The 7,723-nt window shown below is 35.1% G+C and overlaps 1 protein-coding gene across 3 annotated transcripts in view; it reads left to right on the forward strand.

The window, feature by feature from the left end:
- Positions 1 to 7,723, forward strand: part of LOC107681292 (protein CBFA2T2-like) — a 44,471-nt gene that overhangs the window by 11,452 nt on the left and 25,296 nt on the right. Inside the window, exon 1 of one of the 3 annotated variants that reach the window (XM_016477562.1) lies at positions 4,419 to 4,597. The exons of the other annotated variants lie outside the window; for them this stretch is intronic. The gene's annotated coding sequence lies outside the window, so the exon portion shown is untranslated. Of the gene's footprint in view, positions 1 to 4,418; positions 4,598 to 7,723 lie in introns of those variants that run through there. 3 annotated transcript variants of the gene reach the window in all.

Genomic DNA, 7,723 nt, shown 5'->3' on the forward strand with positions numbered 1-7,723 from the left:
CTACAAAAACAGAGAGAGAGACTGACGGACGCAGAGAAGTGCTTGGAAAGAGATTTTGCTGTGGAGGAGATTGGATGTGGATTTGGAACAGCAGTCCGCACAGTTTGTGTGTGTGTGTGTGTGTGTGTGTGTGTGTGTGTGTGAGAGAGAGAGAGCTCAGGACGAGTGTGTTCACATCTGTTGCCCTGCTGCATTATGTCCACAGATGGAGGAAACGTCTTGCAGATGGAAGTGAAGGATCGTTACGATTCAGATAGAAACAGGCTCCTGTGCTCTTTATCATGTGACGATATCAGGATGATTTTCACCCAAAATAAAGCGATGAAACTCATCTATCAGGCAGTTTTGGTGCCAAAGATGTAGACATTTTGTTATTAGTTTAGCATGTTAACACAATACACTTAATAAGCACATAAATGCACAGCGCACACAAATATTGGGTAAGATTTTAACCTAGATTTTAAACCTAGCTAACAAAATTTGTTCTAAGAATGTTTTCCTAAAGTTCCCATTAAACATTATTTCTGAATGTTCTCAAACGTTACAAAATGTCCAGTGTTTAAATGTTTCAAAAATGTTAAAAGAACATTCCATTGTATCATTTTGCAAACATTATGCGAATGTTACTTTTGATGGTTCTCTGAAACAATTTTCAGTTCAATTCAAGTTTATTTGTACAGCGCTTTTCACGATACAAATCATTGCAAAGCAACTTTACAGCAAATTAAGTTTCTACAATAATTAGTGGTAGCTTATCAGTGGTGACTGTCAGTTAATGTACATATGGCAGAAATGTAGGGTAAAATTCAGTTAATGACATAATCAAACAGACAATGAACACTATTAACAGCAATGATTATATGTTGCAATCAAACTTGTAGCAAAATTTGGTAGCATTTGTAATTTTAACAAGTGCAGTTTCTGTGCTATGGTGGGGCCTGAAACCTGACTGAAATTGTTCATAGAGATAATTTTTTTGCAGGAAGGAGCACAATTGAGCAGACACAACTTTTTCTCAAATTTTAGACATAAAAGGAGGATTTGAAATGGGTCTGTAATTTGGCAGTTCACTAGGATCTAGTTGTGGTTTCTTAATAAGAGGATTAATAACCGCCAGCTTGAATGGTTTTGGGATGTGACCTAAAGACAACGACGAGTTAATTATATTGAGAAGTGGTTCTTCTGCTACAGGTAACAACTCTTTTGATAATTTAACGGGTACAGGATCTAACAGGCATGTTGTTGGTTTAGATGCAGTGATAAGTTTATTTAGCTCTTCCTGTCCTATAGTTGTAAAGCACTGCAGTTTATCTTTTGGTGCCTGGCAGCTTTTAGAGCCTGTCTATAGCTGGACATACTGTTTTTCCACGCAATTCTAAAAACTTCCAAGTTAGTTTTTCTCCATTTGCGCTCAAGACTACGAGTTTCTTTCTTGAGAGAATGGGTATTACTGTTGTACCATGGTGCAGTACATTTTTACACACTCTACCAGTACATCACTCTAACCTTTTTCAATTTGATGGGGGCAACAACTTCTAATGTATTAGAGAAGATAGTGCCCAAGTGAAACAAATGGTAACATTTAAAAAACGTTAGATGAACGTCCAACTAAAATGTTTCGGAAAAACATTCCATAAACAATGTATGTTTGTGCTAACGTTTTGAGAAGATTATAAGACCAGATAACTTTCAATGAGTGTTCTATTAGCGTTCCTGGAAGAATGTTTGATCAGAATGTTGAGAGAACCTTGCCAGAACGTTAGTTAAAGTTCTGAGAACATTCCCTGTTAGCTGGGAATATATTTATAATTTACTATTCCCTTGCTTTGTCTGCCATCTTGGATGTTTTTTCACTCAGTTTGTCATAGTGCATTCTGGGATTGGCTTCTTCTTGAAGTATAATGTAATACTGCTTTAGAATTTGGCTAAAATAAGGCATTTTAGAAGGCAGCATATGCTTTTGTGTTGTTTTGTGGCCTTAAAATACTCTCAAGGTAGGCAGCAAATTTTAGAACAGAGTTAGTCTTCTGTCATTCCCAGGGTTTTCCATTTGAAACAGACTTTCTGTGGCGTCCTCCATTGTCTCCATGTGTGGTGTAATGGCTACGCACTCCTTTCAGATGCATTTCAGAGCAGAAAGTCGTTGTTTTGTTTAAGCCGAGCTTTATAGATGCACATTTACATGCAAATAAAGGGAGCTGGTGTTAACGCTCATTAACTCGAATAGCAGGCCAAACACACTCCCTAAAGAGCACAGAGCACTGTTTGCACACAATCAACAGGTTTTACATGACTCTTTTGATTTTTACTCCCTCCATTCATGCATTTTGATAGCACATAAGATGGGCTCTGATCTTTATGTATATATAAAAAAATTTAAATATATATAAAAAATGATAATATTATTTCTATTTAAATATATACAATTTTGTATAATATATATATATAATGTATATTTTATTATTATTATTATTATTTATTTTTACACAATATTTACTTATTTTCTTTAAAAATATCAAAATTCACTAAAAATGGCTGACGCTAGGCTGAATGATGAGTTCTGATAACAGAACAATAATCTCCAGTATTGACTGATTAATCAGGCTGGATTAGGACTGCATAATAATCGAATTTCTAATCGCAATTACAATTATGGATGCCACAATTACATAATTGTTCAAAGCAGCAATTAATCGTCAAAGTCCACTTATGTTATTCTGCATGCTTAAGATGCTTTTTTTTTTCTTTCTACACGCTATCTTTAGGGTTTTTTCATTGTTTTAATTTTAGTTTTAGTATAACATTATAATACCATGCATATTTTTACCTTTTTATTTAAAGAAGAAACCAATCCGATGTATAGTTGACATTTGAGGCTTAATACTATAGAAAAGCAATAAAAGTTTTTTAGTTAGTGTTTTCAGCTTGTTTATTTTCATATAAAAATATGGCATGCATTTGCTTCAAACAAAGGTGTAAACATCATTCATTTAATAGTAATTAATAATCGCAATTACAATTTCAAAGGAATAATCGACAATTATGATTTTTGTCATAATCGTGCAGCCCTAGGCTGGATTATATATTGCTCTTTCACTAAACCTGATGAATTTTTCGGGTTTCGTTCTCTCTCTGTGATGCCAAAAGCTTGAGAAATCTCTGAGAGTGAGGTCATGCATTTTTGACTTTCTTTTTGGACGTGACGAGAGATTGGCCGCTAGTCAGGGCTCTGTTTATTTGTCTAGAGGTAAATGGAGAGGGAGATAGAGAGCATGCCACATGACACCATATTGTAGATAATGTTTCTTACTGCATGTCACATTTTGTTAAAATTCGCCTCCCTCACCCCAGTTGAAAAGAAAATGATCTGACATGCGCATGAAGTGTTTATTAATACACTCTAAAAAATGCTGGGTTAAATATAACCCAGCGCTGGGCTAAAAAGGGACAAACCCAGCTTTTGGGTTGTTTTGACCCAGCAGTTGGGTTCAAAACAACCAATAACTTGGTTTGTCCCTTTTTAACCCAGCATTTTTTAGTGTAATGTTTGGAATAATTTTCCATGTTTTTTCCTTTGTATGGAGAAACCACAATTTCAGTCCCAGCTAACAAATACATAAATAAATATTTCATATATATATATATATATATATATATACATATATATATGTAACAATTGGGAGTCAAGGTTGTAATTATATTAAACTAAACTTAAAAAAATTACTTTTTTATTTCAGCTAGTTGCCAAGGGACCATTTCTCATTTTAATTTTGTTCTTGATGTACTCGATGTACTAAAATAGCTAAAACTAAAATTAAAATTAATAAAAACTATACATGTACACACATACATACATAAACAATAACTACTATAAATGACAAAAACACAATTCACAAATACTAAAACTAAAAAAACTAAACCTAAAAAAAGCATAAAATAAAAACATATCAATAAAACCTAAAGCAGTTTCTCAACACTATTGTGAATATATATCGTCTAATACAGACAGATTTAATAGTAATTCTAGCTCTGTTTGTTGTTCATCAACAATTGACATTTTGTGTCTATTTTATTTCTCCTGAGTGATTTTACAAGAAACATCCGTTAGGTCTCCTAAGAGCAACTCTGAGCAATAAAATTGTACTTTTTTGATGTGCAAGAAGTTGAATAGTTCTGCCTATAGTAACAGCACACACAGCATGAGGTGTTATGGATAACTTCCCCTCCCTTCAATTGGCATGCACTTTGTTTAGCCTTTGAGTGCCAGAGTAGTTAGTTATGTTAATGAGTCTCTAGTTTAATGTATTGAATAGAGCAGTGGCTGATTGGCCATGAGCCATGCAGTGGGCGTGGCTTGGGCTGTGACATCAGCAGAGAGAGAGAGAGAGAGAGAGAGAGAGATGTTCTAAATCCCAGAACCCATCTGGAGTCCATCTGTGCCTCGCTGGCGGTGGAAGGACTCGGACTGCAGCGCTCACATATGTGAGAGAGTTTCAGACACATGCCTCACATATGAAGAGAGAGCAAGCCACTAAAGCAGAGTGATTTACATTGTTTGGAATAAGACACGAGCGGAGCGGACCATCATAGAGAGGAGGTGAGCTTCATCTCTCTGTGTTTTCATGCCTTTAGTTGTTTGTCTCCGTTCCACTGGCGTTTGCTATTTTATGTTTGCATCCAAAACTGCATATGTATACTCTATTCCAGGGCTGTAGATATAAGGAGTTTGTGTTTGTACAATGTTGTATATATACTATTACCATGGTACTTTTATGTGTGGATTAAAGGGTCTGTGGAGAACTTGGTGTTACAAACCTCTGAAAGTATACAGTGGAAAGCCATTTTTTTAAAAAGAATTACCATGGTATTCTTGGAAGTATCTTGAAGTGCTTTCTAAATACCATGATATTTTATTTTTATTGCAGTTGTATACAGTGGGTACGGAAAGTATTCAGACCCCCTTAAATTTTTCACTCTTTGTTATATTGCAGCCATTTTTAATTAATAATATATAATTATATAGTGCATCTGTATAATAATATGATATAATGTAATATAATATTAATAAATAATATTAATAAACATAATTTTATTAAGTTTTTCTTTTTGTTGAATTGAAAACTCATTAAAAAATTGTTAACAAAAAATTTATATTAATCGTATGCATGAGGTTATATCTAATGCAGATTCACATAATAGCATTTGCTATGCTGTTTTATGTTCGTATAATAGAAGTGATTCATGCCTTTCTGGTCATGGAAAAGCTGCAATAATCAGGGAATTTTGAAATAGTGATTTGGGAGCCTGAAGAAGGTCAGTCGTGGAAATGAATAACATCATGGAAAGTTTTTCTGCTCCTCACTAAGATATTTCATCAGCTGGAAACTGCTCCTCGAGAGTGTAATCTCTATAAAAAACGTATTTAAAAAAGAAATACTTGATTGTGAATAACTGGAAAACTCAAACGGGTCTCACTGGTTGAAGCGTTTCCACGTGGCAGGAGCTCGAGGTGTGATGAACTGTGATGAGATGCCAGCTGGAGTTTTGACCACAGCGTCAAGCTTTGCTTCATTAAACAAATCTGCTTTAACTGTCATGCAGGAAAGACTGTGTAGCATTCGTTTTCTGCATGGATGGATGGACAGATCAGTCGATGAAATAATTAGGAATGAGAAGGTTAACGATTAGATATATTGTTCCTCTTTGAGCTTGCTGTCATATAGTGAGAATATAGAGCTATGAGATGAATGTGGAGAAGCTCAGATCACGTCGGAGTTCATATCAAGATCTCAGGCTTTTCATTGCAGATTTGGTCAGATCTGAGCCCAGTTGTAGCTCAATCACACTGCAGTCCTGGAGAAAGTTTCGAGATATGAAGAGACTGTCTCGCTGCATTTCATTACTGACGTCTGTCTCTGAGCGCTGTGTGTTTCTGCAGGTCTGCTGTGTGTCACCTTAACACAATCTACAGCTGCGTTCTGACAGACACACAGCAGAGAAGGACTGCACAGCGTCATGCTGACAGCACAGCGTGTGTGTGTTTCTTTTTTCCCTGTAGACATGCTGTCTGCTTTTCAAACTCGCAGCTTTGGACTGGAATCCAACTAGTGTCTACTAGTCCTCCGTATTTAAGGATAAAGCATTTTAGCACTGTTTCTAGTGTTTTATTTCCTTTTTTTGCTTTAGACATTTACAAAGTGATGGTAGGAGATCATAGTATGATAGTATTTTTATACACCACTATTCAAAGGTTTGATTGCTCACCAAGGCTGCATTTATTTGATCAAAAATACATAAATTCTCAAATATTATTTTAATTCAAAATAACTGTGTTCTATGTTAATATAATTTAAAATGTAATTTATTCCTGTTGATGCAATGCTGAATTTCCAGCATCATTCCTCCAGCCTTCAGTGTCAGGATTTCAGGATTATTTGAATCCTGAAAAAAAAGAACAGCATTTAATTAAAAAATAGAAATCTTTTGTTACATTATAAATGTCTTTACTGTCACTTTTGATCAGTTTAATGCATCCTTGCTGAATAAAAGTATTAATTTCTACTTACGGACCTAAAACTTTGGAACGGTTGTTCAAAAGTTTGGGGTCGGTAAGATTATGCAATATTTTTAAAAGCTTTGAAAGTCTCTTCTGCTCACCAAGGCTGCAATTAATTGATCAAAAATACATTTAAAAATGGTTAAATATTATTACTATTTTGTATTGTAATATCTTTTAAATTGTAATTTATTCCTGTGATGCAGATCTGAATTTTCAGCATCGTTACTCCAGTCTTCAGTGTCATATTTTTCATATTTTTGTGGAAACCATGATACATTGTTATTTTTCAAGATTCTTTGATGAATAGAAAGTTCAAAAGAACAGCGTTTATTAGAAATAGAAATCTTTTGTAACATTTTAAATGTCTTTACTGTCACTTTTGATCAATTTAATGCATCCTTGCTGATTAAAAGTACTATATATGTTTATATACGATGGTACCTAATGATTCACCTACAAGTACCGTTGCATATGAATATGTCACACATGCATGCACACACACACACACACACACACACACACATCCATAGAACAGCTGTTGAGTCACGCTGAAGCAGGAAGTTCCACATTAGCTCTGCTGAAGCAACGCTAACTGTCGTCTTGTCATCAAGACGGCGGCTGATCCGGCCGATTAGCCTTAAAACAACCGTTTAACTGTTGCGTCTGATGGAGCGGTGTGTGCAGCCATTGTCCCACTTTGACCTGCTGTGTGGTCTGAAGATCTGCTGGACATCACAACAGTCACTAGTAGCCCTAGTGAAGATGTAGCGCTGGGCGGCTTGTGCTCGATGACCCCGAACAGCACTCTGTGGAGGCCCTCAGGAGCCCTGGAGGAGTCTAACTAGAGACGTTTAGTCTTTAAGGGCCCCATAATTAGAGAAGATCTAACAGAGCTTGACACAATGCTTGCTGTGTATGAGAGAGTGATGATGGTATCAAAAGCATGGTACTTTTGATATTTACTATGGTACTGAATGATTAGTGCATCAAGGAATTTACCTCATACTCCTAAAAGAATACCATTGTAAATGAATTTTTAAAAAAGCATAGTACTATTATGGGACATTCTTGTTAGAATTTTGTCTCAAACTTTTCTTAAGAAAGTTATATATATATATATATTATTTGTATACTATTATAGTATTTTTTTTTTTTTTTCAGTTT

The sequence above is a fragment of the Sinocyclocheilus anshuiensis genome, unplaced genomic scaffold (assembly GCF_001515605.1).
Source record: "Sinocyclocheilus anshuiensis isolate Anshui unplaced genomic scaffold, SAMN03320099.WGS_v1.1 scaffold1632, whole genome shotgun sequence".
Classification (NCBI taxonomy): domain Eukaryota; kingdom Metazoa; phylum Chordata; class Actinopteri; order Cypriniformes; family Cyprinidae; genus Sinocyclocheilus; species Sinocyclocheilus anshuiensis.